We start from the raw sequence: 25,309 nt of genomic DNA on the forward strand, positions 1-25,309 counted from the left end.
ACAGTGGAGAACGAAGTACATTTTTGTGTTTTATTGTTCAAACATTTTTGTGGAATTAAAAGAATTGTTCTTTCTGAAATTCATTTCACTATGTATTCTCAGACGAGAACTTATTGTTAAACGGTTTTAGTAAAATGTTTTACGCTATAAAAGCTCGATGGAAGTAATTACAGTAGGTTCAATTAAGAAAAAGAGCATTTTCGTTTAATGATTCAGTTGATGTAACTACTTATCCTCGTAATACTTTGTCAACCTTTGTATCCAAATTTACGTCCTTGACACGCTTTCTCTTTATTATCGTTTGTCTTTTTGTCGTATTGCCCAGGTTAAATGATACATAATACATAAGGTAATGTATTGTTACGTTCATTAAAAATAAAATAAGTGGTATTATTGATAATTGGTGTGGTATTGTCATTTAATAAATACTTGTGTATAATTTATAAATGTGTAATGTTGTAAGGTTTGGAATTATTTATAAATAAGTAGTTAGATATATTTGTATTGTTCGGGAATATTTATTGTAGAAATGTTTAGGGATTAAACAATTTTGAAAGATGAGGATTTGAGAAATTGGGAATTGAAAATTTAGAAGATGAAAGATTTGTGAATATGGAATTTGAGAATTAAAAAATTTGGAAAGTTGGGAATCTACTAATTCCTATTAGGAAAATGGGAGTTTGGGAATTTGGGAAGTTGGAGATTGGAAATTTGGGAAGGTGGAAATTCAGGAAATTTGGAATCTAGGAAATTGGGAATTTGGAAGATTGGAAATTTTGGAAATAGGGAATTTAGGAAATTTCAAATCTAGGAAATTGAAAATCAAGAAAATTTAGAATTTGAGAGATTGGGAAATTGGAAATTTCAGAATTTGAAGATTGGAAATTTGGGAGACGGGAAATTTAGGAGATTGGAAATTGAGGAGATTGCAAGCTTAGGAGATTGGAAATTTGGGAAATTGGGAATTTGAAAGATTGGGAGAACAGGAATTTGGGAATCTGGCGAATTAGAAATTTGCAAAGTTGTAAATTTGAATAGTTAGAAATTTGAAAATATGATTTCCACAGTTTTAAACTTTTCAAATTTTTAAATTATCAAATCATAAACTTTCATTCCAAATTTTCCACATTTCTAAGTTTCCAAATTCTCAAAACCTAAATTTCTAACTTTCTAAACTCATCAAATCATCAAATCCTATATTTGTAAAATTATAAACTTGCAAGCTTCAAAATTAACAAATTTACAAGTTTAAAAATGTCTAAGTATACAAATTCTTTAATTTGTAAAAAATTTGTAAATTCGTGACTTCTTATATTTCCAATTCTCCAAATTCAAACATTTCTGGACCTTCCAAATCTCAAGTTGACAATCTGTCTGTATTTATCAACAGAACATAACACCTATTTGACAATACAGTATCATCACTATTTCAGTAGTGTCCGTAAATATTGAGAATTTCAAAATATTGACAATATATATTGACCCGAGGTCTTCATCCTTAACGTTAACATCGATGTGTATTCAGATGGTGGCTTGAAATTCAATTTTGAAAATACTGCTTACGTATTTAAACATTTGTTTCTAAATTAAGAAAAGCATATGATTAAAAGTCTACTATTAACATCACTTTCAGATGCATAACAGTTATAATTTTTATTGAAATCATTTTAATTTCTTGGTTTCACCGAGTCAGACTCGTGACGCACGTTACAGTTCCAATATGACGGAACTAGATCGTATTTACACGAAGATCGAGGTTTGAGTATGATACCAATTGCAGTTTGTATAATTAAACATCGCTAAATCCAAACTATACCTAACATGTCAACATTCTTTATTTACTTTAATGCTGCAGTATTAATTAGGCAGCTCTGACTGACGCATCTGCTCAAAAACTTGTGAGCTACTGGGTTAAGTCATATTTCTTTTCAAATAAAATAAATAACGATTCGTTATTAATTTTTCAGTAACAGTGAAATTGTCAAGAGATTTTTAACCAGTTAACTGTGGCGATCTTTTTGTAAAGCGCGCACCAGTGCGTGTCGCGATAATTAAGCGGTGACGAGTTAGCTCTGAAGAACTTATGAATCCATCTCAAATCATTTACACTTTTTATTTGTTTATTTCATTTCGTGTTGACCTCTAAACATTTTAAACATATTACAATTTACGAATATAATTTAGTTTTCGCCAAAATTACAATTTAAATATCAAATTGTAACAAAATTTTACGCATGACGGATATAGTCGTCATGACATAAAATTCTGCTACATCTCCATGACGGATATAGTCGTCAAACACACTTAACTGGTTAATTAGGCATCTCTGACTGACGCACCTGCTCAAAAACTTGTGAGCTACTGGGTTAAGTCATATTTCTTTTCAAATAAAATAAATGACGATTCGTTATTAATTTTCAATAACAGTGAAATTGTTAAGAGATTTTTAAGAGGACTGCCGACTTTGTCCAGTATTTATTTGAAATTAAACTAGAACATGCAGGTTGATAGTTGAAATCAGCAATGATATCTGAAGAGACTACAGGTCCTCTGTGATATTGATGTCATTAATAATAGACCATTTGTAATTCTTCTTAATATTCTCCGTAGTACTAAAATTTACTAGGGTTAAATACTAGCTGAATACTAAATAGTAATGTTAAAGAGCACTAGCTATTACATAAAAATGAATTTAAGGTTGTACCACCTCCAAAATAAACATCTTTCCAATATCTTAATCACCCAGTCTCCATTATTTTTACTATAGATTGCTCACAGATAATGATATATTGAATTTTGTCTATCGTCATTCTTACCTTAATTCTTTCAAAAATGGATTTGTACCATTTTCACATTTATATTGTGATAAATTTAAGATTTCACACATTTTAAAATTTAGGAGTTCATTTTTAAATTACTATTTGGTAAATTTTTAAGTTTACTAAAGTTTGGAATTTTGAAATTTTGAGAATTTGGAAATATGGGAATTTGGAAGCATGGGAATTTGGAAGTATGGGAATTTGGAAGTATGGGAATTTGGTAGTATGGGAATTTGGAAGTATGGGAATTTGGAAGTATGGGAATTTGGAAATATGGGAATTTGGAAGTATGGGAATTTTGAAGCATGGGAATTTTGAAGCATGGGAATTTGGAAATATGGGAATTTGGAAGTATGGGAATTTGGAAGCATGGGAATTTGGAAGTATGGGAATTTGGAAGTATGGGAATTTGGAAATATGGGAATTTGGAAGTATGGGAATTTGGAAATTTTGAAACTTGAGAATTTTGAAACTTTGGGAATTTGGAAATAGGGAAATTTGAAGATGTGGGCATTTGGAAATTTGGAAATGTGGAAATATGGAAATATGGGAATTTGCAAATTTGAGAATTTTGGTATTTGAAATTTTGGAATTTTGAAAATTTGAGTAAATAGAAAATTTGAAAACTTGAGAATCTTAAAGTTAACCATATATTAAATTTAGGAATTAACACATTTTACAATTCATAAATGGTCAAATTCAATATTTAAAAAATTTGAGAATTTGTGAATTTTAGAATATGAAAAGCAGATAAAATGTACCGAAGCAGACGAATGGAATAATCGAGGCCAATTTGTTTTATTTACATCCGTTGAAAAGGTAGCAGAAAATGATCGATTCACCGTAACGTATACGCAAGTTTATTCGCGTCTGATAACCTGCGTCAATCCCTCACGCATTTACAGTTGTTATTATTGAGTTTAAACCAACATCACGGTGTTTGTTCGCAGAAAAATCATATACGTCACGAGTTTGAATTGCTTCGATGGTACGAGTTTCATCGAGATCGCAAAACAACTGCAGCTTGATGATCGTTTCTTTCGTAAAAAGCAACTTGAACGTATACAAACGGTTCTAGTTAGTCTTTCGTGTTTGACGATCGATGATATTTTTTTTCGTTCCAGTTTCGCTTAGATAACGTATCTGCGAAACGGATCGGATGATCCTTGAAAATGAAAAATTAAAAAGGACAATAACGCTATCTGTTTGTCATTGATAACGCGTACAGAATGATACAAGAAATTTGCACACGAACATGTATGCTAATCGTTGCTTTCTGCTTGAGAAGTTTTCAAATGTAATTTTAATTTATTATTTTTCATAATTTTATTGAAAAATTTTGTTTTATGAAAGTTTATTTTGATCGGTATGATTTAGCAATTTTTGCATTTGGAAATTTGTGGATCTCAAATTGGAATATTTGGAATTTTGGGTAATAAGAATTTTTGAAATTTGGAAACTTGGATACTGTAACGTTTCAGAGGTTAGTAAATTGGGATTTTGAGTATTTGAAAATTTTGAGAATTTAATATTTGGAAATTTAAGAATTTCAGAATTTTAGTATTTGATATTTTGGAATTTTCAAGCTTTGAAAATTTGGGAATTTGAAAATTTGAGGATTTGAAAATTTCAGAATTTGAGAATTTTAGTATTTGAAATTTGGAAATTTTGGAATTTCGGAGTTTTGGAATTTGGGAATTTTGGAATTTGGGAGTTTTGGAATTTGGAACTTTTGGAATTTGGAACTTTTGGAATTTAGAAATTTTGGAATTTGGAAGTTTTGGAATTTGGGAGTTTTGAAATTTGGGAGTTTCGGAATTTGGGAGTTTTGGAATTTGGAAGTTTTGGAATTTGGGAATTTTGGAATTTGGAAGTTTTGGAATTTGGGAGTTTTGGAATTTGGGAGTTTTGGAATTTGGGAGTTTTGGAATTTGGGAGTTTTGGAATTTGGGAGTTTTGGAATTTGGAAGTTCTGGAATTTGGAAGTTCTGGAATTTGGGAATTGTGGAATCTGGAAGTTTTGCAATTTGGAAATTTTGGAATTTGGAAATTTGAAGATTTGAGGATTTGAAAATTTTAGTACTCGAAATTTTGGAATTTTGAAAATTTGCGAATTTGGAAATTTGGAAACTCGAGAATTTGAAAATTTTCGAATTTTCAAAATTTGGGAATTCATAAATTTGAAAATTGAAAGTTATAGAAATTTTATAATTTATAAACTTGAAAATTTGAATATATGATAATTTGAAAATTTGGAAACTTTGACATCACAATTTATTTGCCAATTAAATTTTTTAATTCAACGTCAAGTAAAAATTGCACGAGTCTCATGAATTATTAAATATGTACTAAATTGTTTAATTTTATTCACATACCTCACTAATTATGTACTACATTCATTTTTGTCAATGTTTGAATACCTTTGTTAGTTTTCCAAATTCTACATGTAAATGTCTTTTCGTTCAGCATTTATTAACGAAGATTAGAAATTAGCTAATAAACAGTGTTCCCGTGAAGTGTTGTAACATATGTACACTCATGTACTTGTATGTATGTTCAATAAATGGAAAATTACAGCGCTAAATTATTGCTAAACAATGAACTGTTGTGATAAACACGTGAAGCTACGTAAACGCGATTTGTGTTCATGATTAATGAACTAAACAGAAGCTACGGTTGACCGATAATGAGTCAGGACATTGTTTTAGAATATGTAGCATAGTTATATGCTTTGCATTTCATGATGTTACGATAAAGCAATAATTGTTAACATAAATTATTTTATCAAGGATAACATTTTCTTTTTGCAACAGGTACATTGAAACTGTATTTTAAGATGTAGGATAAATAGTTGCATTATATTGTAATAAATTATATTGAGGTTGAAGGTAAAATTTATTATATATTGCATTATTTACTTGCTTTGCAAGGTTTTTTTGTTTTCTTTCAAATTCGAAACGAAATTTGAAGAATGTTGAAAACATCAGATGAAGAAATTTTGAGAATTTCTTTCTGATTGTAATACTGGTATTTTAACTTCTTCCAAAATGAAAACATAGAAAAATCTTACAAATGTTGAAGGTAAAATTTACTATATGTTGCATTATTTACTTGCTTTGCAAGGTTTTTTTGTTTTCTTTCAAATTCGAAACGTTGGAAAATTTTATGAATGTTGAAAACATCAGATGAAATGTTGAGAATTTCTTTCTGATTGTAATACAGTTATTTTAACTTCTTCCAAAATAAGAACATAGAAAAATCTTAAGAATGTTGAAAAAATCGAACGATGAAATAATAAGAATTTCTTTGTGATTATAAGACAGATATTTTAACTCTTCTCAATTTCCAAATTAAAAATACAGAATAATCTCAAGAATGTTTAAAAATCGAACGAGGAAATAATAAGAATTTCTTTGTGATTATAAGACAGATATTTTAACTCTTCTCAATTTCCAAATTAAAAATACAGAATAATTTCAAGAATGTTTAAAAATCGAACGAGGAAATAATAAGAATTTCTTTGTGATTACAAGACAGATATTTTAACTCTTCTCAATTTCCAAATTAAAAACACAGAATAACCTTAGGAATGTTTAAAAAATCAAAGAAAGGAATGTTAAGAATTTCTTACTGATAAATTTTTTGCTTCTTCAAATCTCCAAACTAAAAACATAGGAAAATCTTAAGTTAGTTTAAAAAATCAAACGAGGTAATGATGAGAATTTCTTCCTGATTATAATACAGATCTTTTTACTCTCTTCTCAACTTCCGAATTAAGAACGTCGAAAAATCTGGAGAATCTTCAGAAAAATCTGGCGAAGAAATAATGAGGATTTATTCCTGATTATAATACAGACTTTTTCCCTTTCCTCAACTTTTAATTTAAAAACATCGAAAAATCTTGAGAATTTTTTTTAAATTTTCCGAGGACGAGATTTTCTGATTATAAATACAGAATTTCCTCCTTCTTCGAATTTCCAGAAAAATGTTTGAAAATGCTAAGAATATTAAAAAAGTCGACGAAAGAAATTGAGTTATAAATTTAAAGCTGATCTGTGTTCAGGAAGGTGCGCGTCGGAACTTGAACGACATTATCACCGGAAGTGGCCTGTACGTTTCCCAAGTCCTCGGTTCGTTATTATCAATTAGGCCATACACGCAACTATGATACGTGTCGTTTATTTCACTATCTTTATTTCTTCGACACTTTTACGTAATATTCTGTACGAGTTATTCAAATAAATTCACGCTTATCGCTATCATAACCATATTTCTTTGGAGAAAGTGAAAATATTGTTTCATAATAAAAGAAACAGATTATTTTTATTGACAATATGAAACTGCCTTATAATATTTATAAAATGTAAGAAAGTACATTATGCTTTAACAGTGATGTTATTGCAATAATTTAATTTTAATTTTACTTAAAATTTTGACGACAACCTTGTTACTGTAAGAATAATTAATTTTAAAGTTTACAAGGAATTTTTTAAATTAGATTCATAACTTTGTGCAACTGAAGATGTTATTTGACAAATGTTTTCAATGTTTGTTACAATTTTTAATGGATTCCTACCATTTAACGAAGAAATTAGATTCAAGAGGACACAAACGAAATTTAATGATTTTCAGAATGATTTTTAAGCTATGAATTATTTAAATATTTGGAAATTGTGCAGAACAGATACTTTTTCGAATTTTCTTGTATTTTGCAAATTTTTTCGTAAAAGTGTGTTACGATTCACAACGATAATCAGTTAACAGTCCGTTTTACAAAAAAAATCGGCCTTTTCAAAGTTACACAACTTGTGTAACTCCCGGAAATGAGTAGTACAGGACGTGATTCTGAACAACTTTTCTCTTTGCAAAAATGCGATTTGGAGCTTCGTTTTTTAATTATTAAGCAAAAACACGGATCGGATTTCCAAATTCCAAAATTTCAAGTACTAAAATTCACAAATTCTTAAATTTCCAATTCTCATATTTTCAAATTCCCATATTTTCAAATTCTCATATTACCAAATTCCCATATTTTCAAATTTCCATATTTCCAAATTCCCATATTTCCAAATTTTCAAAATTCCAAATTCTCATACTTCCAAATTCCCATATTTCCAAATTCCCATATTTTCAAATTCCCATATTTCCAAATTCCCATATTTTCAAATTCCTATATTTCCAAACTCCCATATTTTCAAATTCCCATATTTCTAAATTCTCAAATTTCCAATTCCCATATTTCCAAATTCCCATATTACCAAATTCCCATATTTTCAAAATCCCATATTTCCAAATTCCCATATTTTCAAATTCCCATATTTCCAAACTCCCATATTTTCAAATTCCCAGATTTTCAAATTCCCATATTACCAAATTCCCATATTTCAAAATTTTCAAAATTTCAAACACCAAAATTCTCAAATCCTCAAATTTCCAAATTCCCATATTTCCAAAACACAGCGTGAGAATTGCGCGCGCAGATGCGAGAGCGACTCTGATAAGCTGATGTTTTCATTAATAATTCAAAAATAAAGCCTCAAACCCCATTTTTGCAAATGGAAAAGTTGTTTAGAATCACGTCCTCTACCCATTTGCGGCAGTTGCACTAGTTTTGAGACGTCCTGTATATTTGTAACATTACAAGACCTGGAAGGCGATGGTACAGTCGAAAATCCATGTGAAACAGAACAATAATTGACCTAGTTTCGAACGTAATTCAAAAGATGTTGGGTTAGATTAACCTAACCTAACCTAATCAACCTTCCCCGATTGATTCTAGTTGTCGCATTCGGATTTGCAAGCTATTTGAAAGCTATTTGCAAGGAAAGTTTGCTTAAGTTAACCTCATCCAATTGATGAGTCATAACACATTTTTGGGAAAAAATTCGCAAAAAAGATATGAGTGTTCGGAAAGTCTATTCTACATAATTATCAAATATTTTAACCCATGTTCAATATAATTACGATTTGGGAACTGAAGAACGAAATAACTATTTTAGTAAAAATATAAATTGAGGAGTAATTATCTTCTTAATTATTAATCATCGAATAAAACAGTTCTACAATAGTACAATAGACCTCAGTACAATTCTACAATACTATCTCAGTTGTAAAATAATTTAAATTGCGATTAAATCGATTTTATTTCCTAAAATTATTTATGTTGCGGTTACTAAAAATATTTTCATCATTCCTCGGATTTTAACGAATTATTGTGATTTACAGACATTTATCGAATATAAAATTCGTATGTTTAAGTTTTTAACCAGTTAAGTGTGTTTGACGACTATGTCTGTGATGAAGATGTGGCAGAATTTTGTGTCTTGACGACTATATCCGTCATTCGTAAAATTTTGTTACAATTTGATATTTAAATTGTAATTTTGGCGAAAACTAAATTATATTCGTAAATTGTAATATGTTTAAAATGTTTAGAGGTCAACACGAAATGAAATAAACAAATAAAAAGTGTAAATGATTTGAGATGGATTCATAAATTCTTGAGAGCTAACTCGTCGTCGCTTAATTATCGCGACACGCACTGGTGCGCGCTTTACAAAAAGATCGTCACAGTTAACTGATTAATAAGTTAACAAGTTTTCGTTAAGTTTTAATCCATTTTGAAGAGAAGGTACGAATACTTTTTAATACTATCGTATGCTTTAATTTGTAAGGCTTCTATAGATTCCACGATACAATGTTGTATCATGTTCACATGATGAATGTTTTAAAGAGAATGCTGGAAAGGGGAAGTTGAATAAAAGATATCGTTTTACTGGTTATAAATTTTTCCGTATTTATCGTTTGTATTAATCCGTTGAGTATTAGCTCGCAATCCATCAATGGATCAGGAAATCTGTGCAATAAAACCTTGATAAATGAAGTATAGTAAACAAAATAGACATTTTTCAAGATTATATTGATAGATAACTAGATTTAGTCGTGACTTATAGGAAAGTCCTTGCAGTTACAGAGAACACTTCTTTTATCTTTTTTGTAAAACTACTGTTTACTTTTGTTATTTATCACACCGTTAATCACGTTTATATCGTTGATCTTCGAATTGTCTATTTATCTTCAATGTTACTCTTTTTGCTTTATCGTGGGTAGAGTAAGATACATGTTTCTGAATTTTTAATTAAGGAATGATGAAAATATCGATTCTTTTCGTTAATATTTAATAAATTAATATAATGAAATATTTAATATATTATGAAACTTAATTTCTAATTTTTCCACACAATTTGTGTAACATATTGTGACATTGTGAAAAATATTCAAGATATTATTAAAACATTATTAAAATTAATTTTTAATATATAATGCAGTAATGTAACATAATATTAAACATATTATTGAACTTAATTTTTAATATTTGGTACAATTAATGTAACACAATATTAAGCATATTATCGAACATAATTTATAATAATTGATAATTTATAACAATTAATGTAACACAATATTAAGAATATTATCGAACTTAATTTATAATATTTAATACAATTAATGTAAAACAATATTAAGCTTATTATTAAACTGAATTTTTAATACTTCATACAATTAATACAAAATAATATTATACATATTGTTAACATTTATTTTTAGTATTTACAATTACTGTAACAAAATGTTAAACCTAGTTTTTAATATATAGCACAATACAAATTGTCAATTTAATTTATAAAAATTGGAAATACATTTTCCTAAACTGCATACAAGCTCTTTAAAGTTTGATATATAAAATAGCAATTTATGTTCTTAAGCGAAACGATTTTTATTTTTCATATGGAGGTTGTCGAAGTGCGTCTTTCGTTACTTATCTGTATTTTTTACGAAAGTAAAAGCAAAACACAAGATATCTCGTGACTCATCTGCAGTGTGTTAATATTTGGTTAATTACTTCGTAAAAAACACGAGTACGATATATTTTTAGGATACGAAGGTCGCGTATTTAGTTACTTTGTTCGTTGATTCAGTAATGATCATTTTAATTGCGTCATAATGTAAGCACATTACACAATACATATTTAAATATTTATGAAACGAGCAGTTTATAATAAACCTGCGACGACCCCATTTTTTACAGACAATTTACTTTACCACATTTGGTATATTTTTGCATTTAATACAAGTATAAAAAATATAACAAATTTATTTTTCGCAAAGTTAAAATTTTTTGTACGTTTTCAAATAATTCTTAAAAAAAGAAAATTCAATTGCCAATTAAATTACATGTAATTAAATTTAGTTTCTTTTTAATTTCTAATTAAATCATATTTAATATAATTCTATATTTTTGAACAACGCCTCAAAAGCTGTATAAAAATCTTATAAAGCGTATAAAATTTAAGAAACAAAAATTTAAAAAAATTTGCATAAACTTTTGCAGTCTAATAAAGAAAGCAAAAATTCAACTGGTAGTCAAAAATTACTTAAATACTGTATTCAAAATAATTCGAGTTCGAATTTAAATACATTGATATATTGGGACATAGCCAATTCAAATTCACAACACAAGAAAGTTGTTAAAAATATACAGTCGAAAATTGCCCATATTTCCTGTTGAAATGTGACGTAAAATTGTTTTGCTTGAAAATGACCAACATCGATCCGGCTTTTGTTTTTGGAGGTTCTTGCACATAGCAACGCGGTGCACCTCTATTTACTCGAAATCTAATATTAGATTAGAATCTAACAGCCTAGAGGAGAATTAAACGCTAGAATAGATTGCCGAATTATGTTTGTTCCTTCCTTATTCATGCTTGGTACATATAAACACTTATTAGTTGCTACTGCCTCGTGAATGTGCTCGTTATTTTCAATTAAAAGCCGCTAGAACATATTACTTTACGGGAGAGTGTTATGTATAGAGGTGTTTAAAATTTCATGGGGTTTTCATTTCGAAATTTTACGGTTTTTAGATATTGAAATTTTATGGTTTTTAGATATGGAAATTTTGTGGTTGTTAGATATGAAAATTTTATGATTTTGTATATCGAAATTTTATGGTTCTTCAATTTCAAAATATAGTTCTTTCATTTTGGAATATTAGAGTTTTTAAACTATGAAATTTTATGCATTCGGACATTCAAATTTTCTTGTTTTTGAACTTTAGGATTTTTACACTTTTTGAAATTTTTGAGATTTTGGTTCTTTAGATTTTTGGATTTTGGAATTTTTGAAATTTACAACTACAATTTTGAAGTGTTTAAATTTTAGGGTTTTTGAGATTAATTTTGGAGTTTTGAACCTTTGGGAGTTTGAGATCTTGGAATATTGACACTGAGATTTTGAAACTTCGCAAGTTTGGGATTTTAGAATTTTGAAATTTTAGTCTTTTCGAATTATTGGATTTCTAAATTTTTTTAATTTTAGGGTTTTAGTATTTTAATTCTTTAAAATTTTTGAATTTTTGAATTTTACGGTTTTAGTATTTTAGATTTTTAGAATTTTGGGACGTTCGAACTCTATCACTTTGAAATTATGGAATAACAGAGCTACAGAATTTTTGAATTTTTGGACCTTGGAAATCAGTTCGAAATTTTGAAATTTTTGAATTAGTTAAGTAATTGGTAATTAATTAGTAATATTTCTGAAAATTTATGAGTTTTTTTATTTTCTAATTTTACACATTAGGATTACATTAATGAAGACTTTTAATATACTATTTAAAATTATAAAATAACGACACATACCAAAATGCTATTCGTTAAAAATTAGTACATGGAATAGTTCTACTTTTCTTTGGGCTCTTAACTATTTCTTGCATATCGTAGTCTTTTAACATACTTTTTCGAAATTGCAAAATAACGATTCATACAAAAATACAGTTAGTTAGAAGATAATATAGATTACCTTTAATCCTAGATCAACTCTAACTTTCTCTAAACTGTTATCTAGCTGTTATAAATTTGAATTACATTAACGAAGATTTTTAACATATTGTTTGAACTTCCAAGATAATTCATAAAAAAATACAATCTGTCAAAAAATAATTCAAGGAAAAACCCTAATGTTTGTTGAACTTTTAACATATTGTTTAAATTTATAAGATAATTCATACAAAAATACAATCTGTCAAAAAATAATCCAGAGAAAAAATCCTAATTTTTGTTGAACTTTTAACATATTGTTTGAATTTACAAGATAACTCGTACAAAAATACAATCTGTCAAAAAATAATCCAGAGAAAAAATCCTAATTTTTGTTGAACTTTTAACATATTGTTTGAATTTACAAGATAATTCATATAAAAATACAATCTGTCAAAAAATAATCCAGAGAAAAAATCCTAATTTTTGTTGAACTTTTAACATATTGTTTGAATTTACAAGATAACTCATACAAAAATACAATCTGTCAAAAAATAATCCAAGGAAAAATACTAATTTTTGTTGAACTTGGCAACGCATTGTTTAAATTTATAAAATGATCCGTGAAAAAATATACAGGTAGTTATTAATCTGTAAATTAAGTCCAATTTCCTAGGAACTATTAAGCAAGTGTTGAAGTTGTAATCCTTAAGTCTGTTAATTGGCCAATGACGCGAGGAACGAGCAAGTTTAGTGTGGTATCGTAACAGGAAACGGAAGGTGATGCTGGTTTACTCTTACGAACACATGTATATCTATACATTGTGCTTCTTCCTCTTGAACTTATCGTTATCTGTTGGTTCATTTGAAACGTTTCATCGAACGGCAAAGGAGTTTTTAGAACGATAAGAATATTCTGATACTGTGAAGGAAAAGGAGTTTCCTTATGATGTCTTTCATGTAAACGTACCTACGGTAGAATCCTGTTATATCGCATTTCTTCAAGTAGCAATAAAGCTAATCATTAGAAATACGTGATATCTGAGATTTTACGTTACATAAATCAACTATTATCTATTAATTTAAAAGAATTACTCATGGAACATTAATAAAGCTAATTCTGATAACCAGAATGCGTTATATAAATTAATTTAACAACCTGTATTTATTACTTTAACAAAACTATTAATTGAATACTAAATTTAATGTGATTTGCTTTCTGATTGCAGGTGAGTTTTGTGGTATTCTCGAGAGACGCTGCTGCGAAACTATAAATCTGTGGAAGCCATTGCAAGGTTTGCCAGAATTACGCATTCAGGGTAAAGTATAGGCTTTTATAATATATTTACATACTACGTTTACTAAAAATAACAAACGTATGAAAAGTATGTATTTATGAAATAAAAAGAATTAGTCAAAATGGAGGAAATCCATAATGAAATTTAAAAAGTGAAACGTATGAAAATTACGTACTTCTATAAAAGAAGTTATTCGAAATAGAATAAATTATCGTTATAAAATTTAACAATAGAATATTAATGTATCATGTCTGAAATGAAAGTTACTTAAATTAGGACGAATCACTTGTCAAAATTTAAGAATGAAACGTAAAATGAATGCAGTAAGAATTATTTAAAATAGGACGAATTACTATCATCACTGAAAATTCCAAAATAAAACGTAGAATGCAGCATTTCTAAATTAAGAGTTATGTAAATTAGGACGAATTATTATTATTAACGAAAAGGTAAAAAATGCATTTATTTCTCCATAAACTAAATTTTGTATCTTTTCTCTGTATGTTTACATTAATGAAGTAAATGATTAATTAAAATACAGCCTGCCAAAACATAATTCAAGGAAAAATATTAATTTTTGTTGAACTTTTAACATATCGTTTGAATTTATCAAATAAATGAAAAATTATCCACTTTATCTGTTAAGAGAAATTCATGAAAATTTTATAAGAAATAGAAACAATTTTTATATCATTTTTTACATGTATTTAAAGTATTTTGCAAGTATCTTCGTTTCAAAGTTAAAGACACATTTAACTATGAGGAACGAAAACTTGACCACACGTAATCATGAAATAATAATCTTTCAATTACATAAATCTGTCAGATCAGTCAGTTAACTTCACTTACATAATCTGTCTCTAACAATGCGTATAATTTCCCTTTAAAATCTTTTCCATCGTTAAGAACTGTTGAGAACAAAGAAGCTGAAATTCAATGAAATGCTCCATGTCGACAATGTTAATCGCAGTGGCATATCCTCCAGGATGGCCAACTACTCTTTGCATCGTTGTACAATGACCCATTGTGTTCCGTTTCATCGACCAGGCCAAACAGAGTTTCGCGAAACCGTTTATTTTTTCAGCGAAAAAAAGCAATAGTCTCTGCGCGTGCATGCGGACGTTTTATTACGTCAGAGGTACAGTCGATAGCAGATCTGGCATCCTTAGAAAAAATATGCATACTATCGAAGAAAGGGAACTATCACTCCTTCATTTTTCAGGACTAGGGATGCTGGGAATTTGGGGATAAGTTGAGTATCTGAGGAATTCGGAGTTTGGGTACCTGGGAGTTTGGAGACTTGGGAGTTTGGAGACTTGGGAGTTTGGAGACTTGGGAGTTTGGGGACTTGGGAGTTTAGGGACTTAGGAGTTTGGGAACTTGGGAGTTTAGACACTTAGGAGTTTGGGAACTTGGGAGTTTAGACACTTAGGAGTTTGGGAACTTGGGAGTTTGGGGACTTTGGAATTTAGGAACTTTGGAATTTAGGAAATGTGAAATTTGGGGACTGTGGAATTTGGTGACTTTGGAATTTGGGGAATATGAAATTAGGAGACTTTAGAATTTGGAGAATTGGGAGTTTGGGGATTTGGGAGTTTAGGGACTTGGGAGTTTAAGGACTTGGGAGTTTAAGAGTTGGGAGTTTAGACACTTAGGAGTTTGGGAACTTGGGAGTTTGGGGACTCTGGAATTTGGGGACTTTGGAATTTGGGAAATGTGAAATTTGGGGACTGTGGAATTTGGGGACTTTGGAATTTGGGGAATATGAAGTTAGGAGACTTTAGAATTTGGGGAATTGGGAGTTTGGGGACTTGGGAGTTTAGGGACTTGGAAGTTTGGGGACTCTGGAATTTGGGAACTCTGAAATTTGGGGACCTTGAAATTTGGGCACTTCAAAATTTTGGTATTCTGGAATTTTTTGTACTTGTAGTTTGGGATTTTTGAAATTTGGAAACCCACGGATATGGACATCTATAAATTTTGTGATCTAGGAATTTGAAGATTTTGGGACTTAAGGATAGAGGAATATAAAAATCTAAACACTTGAGAATATAGGAAATCGAACACCTACGGATTTGAGGACTTACGAATTTGGAAACTTCAGGATTTTGGTGATTTTGAAATTTAAGGGTAGGTTAAGAATGTGAAGCCTTTGGAATTTCAGGATCTGAGAAGATGAGTATCTAGAAATTTAAGTGTTTTGAAGTTTAAGAATAGAACTGTATGAGAATTTAGGTATTTAGGGATATAGGAATTCAAGAATCTAGAAACTTGACATTTAGAAAATACAGTAATTTCATTATTTTTAAATTTGCAAATTTAAAAAATTTGTAAATGACGCGTAATAATTACAATTTATTATTATATATTGTTACATTGTTAATTATTGCATAGCAATTTATAAATTTTTAAATTTAAATATTTTAAAATGTTCAAATTTAAAAATTGTAAAATTCGAAAGCTTGAGAATTTTATTTTATTTTTTAAAAATATTCCAGTTTAAATATACGTATTTATCTGAAAAGGAAGACAGCGCTGCATCTGTTTGTACGTATCATATCGCGTTTTTTGTTTTGGATAATGTGTCGCAAGGTTGATTCATGTTATAACAAAGGCAACGTATCAAGAAAATCTCTTGAATTATAATAATATAATATAATATAGTTTGCAGACTTTCATAGATTTCAAAAACCTTTTAGTTTGCAACTTTGCGAATTGCAGTTTTTAAATTTGGAATTTGGAAATTTGTGAATTGTTAAACATTTAAAATTTGGAAATTTCAATTGTTAGAAATTTGTTAGTATAGAAATTTATTCTATTAAAAATTTGGTATCTGGAACAGTGAGCTATGAGAAATTTGCGATTTTGAAATTTGATTTACTACAAGTTTGCAATTTGCAAATTTGCATTATCAGAAAATTGAAATTTGAAAATTTTAACTACTGAAAATGTATTAATCTGAAAATTGGTTTTATTATAAATTTGGTGTCTAGAAATTTAGATAACGAGAAATTTGAAATTTACAAATTTGCATTATTAAAAATTTTGAATCTAAAAATTTGTATTATTAAAAATTGTAATTTTGGAAGTTTCTTTATTAAAAATTTGTTAATCAACAAATTTGTATTATTCAAAATGTAGAATCGAAAAATTTGGGCAACGAAAAATTTTAAATTCTTAAAATCCACGTATTTAATTCCGCAAAGTTAAAGTCAAGTAGTGAGATATTCTCCGTCCTACATTTATTCTTATTCAAAGAAAGGCTACGTTTGCCCGGGTGTACACAGCGTACTAGCAATTATTCGATGCGCGTTGTAGGCTCCCCTCCTTTTTTCGCCGTGAGCATTTCTTACTCTCTTTAATCACTGTAGGGCGGGTCAGTGCACCTGGCCAAGATTTTACGACCTTGCTTGACATGCCGTTTAATCGTCGTTACTTTACGTACCTCTCGAACCTCACAAGCGGAAAGATCGATTAATCTCGCGACTAATACCGATAGACCTTTGTTCTTCGATAGAAATCATTATTCTCGATATCTATTTTGGCTCTTTGAATCTTGGGACTTCGAGAACTTTAGATATTCGTGATTCTGCAGATTTAATCATTCTACGAATTAAAAAATTGCAAATCTGAATATTTGCATATTTGCAAATTCAGAAATTGTTTAATTTAGAATTTTGAGATTTTTTAAATTTGCAGATTTTGGGAATTTTGTAAATTTGGGAATCTAGAAAATTAATTAAATTTCCAAATATTTAAACTTCTGATTTAGTGAAGTCCTAAATTTTGGTATTTATAAATTTCTAATTTCCCAAACTCAATCTGGAAATTTGAAAACTTCTGAGTTATCAAATTTTGTAATATCTAAATCCAAATATGAAAGTTTGAAATTTCCAGAAATCTTTCTCGCACATAAATAGCAATTATCTGTCATTGTCTACACTCGATTACAAAATCGCATTCTACAGTATAGCTCTTTTAAGACAGACTGTACCACACGATATTCTAAAAATATTCAGTAGCTCGTATCGGAAAAGCTTGAACTATACATGTGTACCACAGATAAAACGATGGTTGAAAGAATACTGGAATTTTCGTTTAATCGAAGCGTGTAATGACGGCAGGTAAGAAGTTCGAATCAATCTATCGAGTCTCGATTGTACAAGAGCTTAAAGCATGACCTTCCGTGAGTGTGGCTATTGGAATTACGGAAATGTAGCGGGCACTCGTTTGTAGATACGATGCGATGACAGGAAAGAAAAGGCAAGCATGAACGTCAAGAAGAGCAACGGGTCAGTTCTCACCAGCGTGAGATCGGATCGATATGTCATGCGACTTTCTGCGTATCATGAGCAAATTTATCTACCAGGAATAGAACTAATAGAATTGAATAACTTATCATGCAATGTTCATCGCGAAAGTGTCACTCGAAGAATTATCGAAGAAGATAGGAGATTGAATATTTACAATAGTTGTTAATTGATTGATTCATCGTATTAAGAATATTGACGGAACATTTATGTGAACATTTTCAAGGAATTTCATATTCATGATCGTCACGCGTTATATGGCTATACTTACGTTTGTATCGTTATGAGATTGTGTTACCGTGTGTTGTATGAAAATGCATTGGATTGCCACGCGTTGCATTATCGTACGTTATATTGCTACGTATTTGTACAATAATATAACGCGTTATATCGCAATGTGCAGTATCACGTATTATACTATCGCGCATTTGAATTTTTACGAGTTATATGACCACGTATTATATTACCACGCGTTAAATGAGTACACCTCGTATTACCAAACGTTATTTCACGTATTATAACACCACGTGCTTGTATTATTTTGAGTACCGTCACGTTTGAATTTTCACACGTTATATGACCGCTCATTATATCGCCACATGTTGCATTATTACACCTTCTATTACCACGTTTTTATTTTCACGCTTTATATTGCCATTTGTATTATTATGTGTTGAATCACCATACGTTTGAATTTTTATGCGTTATATGACCGCATGTTGTATCGCCATGTGTCACGTATTTTATCGTCACATACTTGGCCGCTACACATTGTATAACCATACACGGCATTGTAACGTTTGTGTCATATGTTCGAATTACTACGTGCTATATTGCCTCACGTTTTATCGCCACGCGTTGTATCGCTGCATGACAATATCACTACGCATTTATACCATCCCAAATTGCATCGTCATTTGTATTATCTTGCTTTCATATTACCATTGGTTATATTGCCACATGTTGTATCACAATGCGATATAACGCGACGTGTTCAATTACTCTTCATAGTTTTATGTCATTAAATTTCCACATCAAATCCAGTATTTAGTTGGACATAATACCAATATATGATACTTATTAATACTAGTAATAAATAAAGAAAATTTGTTTAACTATATTTTTATACAGAATATATTTAATTCTAAGAAATGTTTTTATAAAAATTGAATTTTGAAATAGAAATCAATGAAGATTTCTAAAGATGCCCCTGACCCTTCTATGCCCACTACAGCACGACTATATAGTTTCCTTTTTCTTTGCTTTCCTCTTCTGCTTCTTCTTCTCCTCATCCTGTTTCGCCTCATGGAAACTTGGTTGTTGCCCTGCGAACCCTCGGTCATCTCCTTTTTTAACGTTTTGCATTCCTCGGTGCCCTGAGAACGTAGAGTTGGCTCACCTACACGATTCTTTTTCGAGGTTAGAGACTTTTGAACGCGATACGTTAGATCTTTGATGATGTTTAATACGTTGAACGCCATATGGGCTATTAGTGGCTCATGATATTCTTCTAAGCCACTTTCATTAACATGTTATAAATAAAATAGCGAATTAAGGCAATTTTTTGAAATCTTTAATATCCTTTAGAAAGTCTCACAAGAAGGAACAGGAAATTTCTCGTAAATAATAATAATATTTCGTTTTGATATGTTTGCTATCAATACTCGATTGGAAATTTGCCACATTCAATATGAATAATTTTGCACACGTTGTACAGAATTGCAATTGAATTTCTCTAATTATAATTCCAAGGTAATTCGGTTTCATCATATTCAATTACTTTGTACTTTGTAATTCAGATTTCTAATTCAATTAAATTACAGTGCAATCCGTAATTGCAATTGAAGTACAGCCACGAAGTGCAACGTAAATAAATCGGAATTAAAAATTAAAAGAAAAAGGCTGTTATCACTGATGAATACGGTATTGTTCCTAAACTCGTATTATTTAAACAGAATTAAATTGCATGGTACTTCAATCGCGTTGTAATTTATTTTCATAATTACAGTAATATAGCAGTTGAATTAATTAGAAGTTTTAATTATATTCAATTACAACGCAATTGAAGTACAACGTAATGAAATGATGTCGTTATATTACAGCGTAATTTAATTTGTACGACTGAGCAGCTATTAAAAATATCCACTTCCTTTTATTATTGTACTGTAATACAATATTACAGTTTTATCCCCTAAAAAACGATTAATTAGGGTCCTATTATCAACCTAAGTGACAAAAACTGCAGATACATTTTGCAATTCCGCGTTGTTCGTGACGCTGACACATTTCTAGCGTTCGAATCAATTAATCGATACCAAAATGATATTTTCTAACGGAAGCAATGTCACGTCGTGTCGATACGACCAAAAGCGAGGTGAAAATTCGACATTCAAATGTGCAAAGTTACATACCATTTGTCGGATATCGTTCACGAGAATACACGAAAGGGCTGGTCCGTTTCACAAGGGAATTTCTTCCACTCTAATTCTTCCATAGAAGTTTCAGCATCGATGCTTCGTACACCCTGGTGCCACGGTTGCACCACCGTAAATAAGTTTCACAGAAACTCCCAATTAAATGTCAAGCCGTACTAGTATGTTCTTTTTTTAACCGTGCACCCTCGTTAGTGATATATTTATCTTCAGAATTGTCAAATACTCGTCAAATGGGAGCGTCTACCTTTTTGTCATCACAAAAGCAATCTACATTCATTTTTGTTTTTTTTAAGTGTATAACACTGCATTATACGGCATTTTTACTAGTCTATTTTAGAGTAGATTCTCATTATATTGCCGGTTGAGTGAGTTCCAATTTGCGTGAATTTTCATGCTCGTGTTACGTTGATTCGTGTTATATTTGCTATGCGCTATATTGTCACGCTTTGTTACTAGGTTACTACACGTACAATCCTCTCGCGTTATATCGCCACGTACTAGATCATCATATATGAAATTGTATCATGTTATATCGCTGTGTACTAGACTGCCATATGTGAAATCGTCTTCCGTTAGATCGCATGTACGCATGTACTCGCGCATAGTTGTCTCGTGTTATATTGCCATATACTAGATTTCCATGTGTCCAATTCTTTCACGTTATATTACCATATGTTCTTATAATACGCATTATGTTGTTACGTATATTTTCGTATATTGTATCGGCTCGCGTTATATCGCTATGTACAAGATTATCACGTATGTTTTGCGTTATATCGTCAGGTATGGCATTGTCTCACGCTATATCGTCACGTATGACATTGTCTCGCGTTATATCGCCAGATATGACATTGTCTCGTAATATAGCACCGCATATGACCTTGTCTCGCGATATATCGCCAGATATGACCTTGTCTCGCGATATATCGCCGCATATGACATCCCGCAATATATCGCCGGATATGATATTGTCTCGCGATATAGCACCGTATATGACCTTGTTTCGCGATATATCGCCGCATATGACATTATCTCACAATATATCGCCGGATATGATATTGTCTCGCGATATAGCACCGCATATGACCTTGTTTCGCGATATATCGCCGCATCTAAATTTGGCTCGCGATATATTGCCACGTCCGAATTTTTTCACGTCATATCGCCGTGCGTAATATTGTCTCACATTATATCGCCACTTATTTGTATTGTAACTCTTGTGGCTTTCTATACGTTATAATACCACGCATTACATCGCCATAAACCAAACAATCAAGCATAAACTTGTCTCGCATTATATTACCAAGTTATCGCACTAGTGTTATGCATTTGAATTTCCATTTGTTGTTTAGCTCCTTCTTATATCGTCTCACATTGTATTAACTCATGTTATATTGCCATTACCACGCGTTTATATTACTACGCATTGTATCGCCGTTTGTTTAGACTTCTATCCATCAAACCATCTTTTGTTATATCGTCGTATATCAGATGACCGTATGTAAATCTGTTTATCGACAGATTGTAACACACGTAAAAGTGTCACTGTATATTGTCATAGACTAGATATCTCCGAGAAATTGTCACACTTTCAATAGAAAGTATTTGCGTGATTCGGTTTTTCGTAATAAGTATAATCTTCACATTATAGAGTTCATTGCGCATCACTCTATATGAATAGTAAGTCACTAGTACGCTCGTTTTAACGATTAAATAAATGCATTAGTTGACAAGGAAACGGTGATGCACTTCCGCAATATAAACACGTGTCACAATCAGTTCTAGTAATTATCCTTTGACGATGTTTTTCCTGCGTACATTAATGTTAATGAATTTGCAAACACCGCGCACAGCTATTTCATTTTCTTATTCCATCCACGGTTAACGATCCGCTTTGGTGACTGCCGCGCTTTTTTCGAGCCTTCAAAATACCGCGGTTTACTTTGACTTTACGAGTTCCCGTCTCATTACGATCACTAATTAACGTACACAGCGTCTGCCAAAGCTAATTTCTGATTACGATGCGGTCCTTCGTAAGAATGCTTTCTCACGATATACTCTTAAAGCTGGTAATTAAAACATTGCACCATTTTGCAAATGCATTGTCAGTTTTTCTTGTCTCTTATTACGTATTATAATGAAATCCCGTTATAATGTGACGGACGAGAATGAATTCTTGTAATTGGTAATACAGTCATGCATCGCTTAAGTACCAGAATGTCTTCCAAGAAATACTTGCGACAACTCTCAAATGTTTGTGAATTTTAAAATTAAAACATTGGGAAATTTGAAATTAAATAATTCAGACGTTTGTTTTGAGAATGAAAATATTTGTAAATCTTTTCATGTATCATTTTATGAATTGGAAAATTGGCACAATTCCCAGTTTGAAAATTGCAAAATCACGTGGAGATTTTAGGAATGTTCAGAATTTTAAATATCTCATTTTGAAAATTGAGAAGTTTCGGTTTAGGAAGGGAAAATTTAAGAATTTGCAAATTTCGTCAAATATAGAAATTTGCATATTTAAACATTTTTGTTCAAATTGTTCAAATGAAAAATTTGAGAGCTCATAGATTTGGAAGATTGAAATTTAGAAATTTTTTAACTGAGAAGTTTGAAAATTTTAAATTCGGTGATTTGCAAGGTTAAAAATTTGAAAATTCTAAGATATAAAAATTCAAAATTTTAATTTCATAATTTGAATACTTGGAAATTTCTAAATTTTTGAATTTGAGAATTTGAAAATGTAAGAACCAAATTTACAATTTACTAATTCGGAAGTTAACATTCTTGCGAATTAAAAAATGTGAATGCTTAAAAATTGATAAATAGAAAAATTATAGTATGTATCTAGACAGCAACTCTCCGCGGATTTCCGTATTCGCGAAGGACCTTGTAACCGATCTCGTTGAAATGTCGGTATATAAATATAAAAACAGCTATATTGATCCAAAGCGTGTAATGGGGTAATCTGTGCGATGTCATTCGCAGCGATAAAATTTTGAAGGATATCTGAACACTTTTGATCGTTACACACAAACGTTCGAATGTTTCGTCGGTGTATCTCGTTTTCGTGATAGACTGTGGCGCATATCGTTGCGGTTAAAATAAACTCTTATTTTTAGAATCGCCGCGTGTATCGCGTAGGTGCTGCTTTATCTCTTTGCACGCGATGCGTCTGGAGGTATATTCACCTTACCTTCGACCTTCGATCTTTCTTACTTTGCCGACTTGCAAACACCTCCATGTTTACATCTCCTTGCTTTAATATTACTGATGGGTATCGCTCAACAACTGAAGAGCGAAAATAAAAAAGCCTATGTGCCATTTCCAACAGATTGCTTTTTGTTTACGTACAGGTCGTTTCAAAAGTAATATCTCGGTTTTAGGAGATATGAAATTTCCTGCAAAAATTCGCAAATGAAATGTTCATTATGATCATTAATGCGAATAGCTGCTGTTAAAATAATATTCGGTTCAATAAATGAGAAGTTTCGATTTTTTAATTTTTCAGCCTTATTTAGTTCCACTCTTCAACTTTTCATAAGTTCTGAGATTTCTACGTGTTATACTGTATTTATAGAGCCTCGTTATATTGTCATGAAGGGTAGGAATTCTCGGAACCGGCAATAGAAAGACGATGTAATGCATAGTGGTTTGTCGAGAAAGAAATGAAATATACAATAGTTTGAAATTATACAAGCTGTCATTTTATGAGGTCTTTCTCTTTTACCTCTTCAGGTTTTCACGTATCAGTTCCCTTTCAATAGCTGTTTTTATATAATGCTTCATTATACTATTATCTACAGGCTTGTTTCGCGTGTTCACATCAACATTGAAATTCACAAGTGCGTAAAGAAGAACACGAATGCGGGTGAACCAACAATGTTCCCTCATGTTTCCGTATTACGTTTCCTTCGCCATTAAGCAGGCCAATGTTCTCCGTTGTCGTGCTCTTGTCCCCTTCTTTCGTTTCACGAAGAAACGCCGGACATTTGACCTTTCCTGGAAAGAAGTATACTCGGATGCCACGTAGGCTTTCTTTGGATTAAGATAAAAGGAGGAGCCATTTTTAATCTTAAATCCAATTTGAAACTTACTGGAAAATTTCTGTTTTTCTACATTTTTTTATTTATATTTTCTTTAATTTTTAAGTTTTTAGATTACTAAATTTCTAGGTTACTAGATTTATAAATTATTAGCTTATTAGATTATTAAATTTCTAGATTTCTAGATTTTTCAATTTATAAATTTCAAAATTACTGAATTTGTAGATTACTAAATTACTAGGTTAATAGATTATTAAATTACTACATTTTGAGATTTTTAGATTTCTAAATTTTTTAATTACTAGGTTCCTAGATTACTAGGTTACTAGATTCCTAGATTATTAGATCCCTAGATCCCTAAATTACTAGATTACTAAATTGCTAGATTATTACATTACTAGAATCTTAGAGCACTAGATTCCTAGATTACTAGATCTCTAGATTACTAGATCCCTAGATTACTAGATAATTAAATTACTAGAATTCTAGAATACTATATTACTAAATTACTAGATTATTAAATTATTGGAATCCTACAACACTAGATTACTAAATTACTAGAATTCTAGATTTCTAGATT

At 30.4% G+C, this 25,309-nt stretch overlaps 1 protein-coding gene across 8 annotated transcripts in view; it reads left to right on the forward strand.

Annotated features, from left to right (window-relative positions):
- brat (tripartite motif-containing protein brain tumor) overlaps window positions 1–25,309 on the forward strand; it is a 100,411-nt gene that overhangs the window by 44,907 nt on the left and 30,195 nt on the right. For 3 of the 8 annotated variants that reach the window (XM_076531371.1, XM_012294437.2, XM_012294438.2), the window contains one exon: window positions 13,864–13,953. The exons of 2 other annotated variants lie outside the window; for them this stretch is intronic. The gene's annotated coding sequence lies outside the window, so the exon portion shown is untranslated. The remainder of the gene's footprint in view (window positions 1–13,863; window positions 13,954–25,309) is intronic. 3 more of the 8 variants (XM_076531373.1, XM_012294440.2, XM_076531372.1) reach the window with 1 other exon arrangement.

The sequence above is a fragment of the Megachile rotundata genome, chromosome 4, assembly GCF_050947335.1.
Source record: "Megachile rotundata isolate GNS110a chromosome 4, iyMegRotu1, whole genome shotgun sequence".
Taxonomy (NCBI): Eukaryota; Metazoa; Arthropoda; class Insecta; order Hymenoptera; family Megachilidae; genus Megachile; species Megachile rotundata.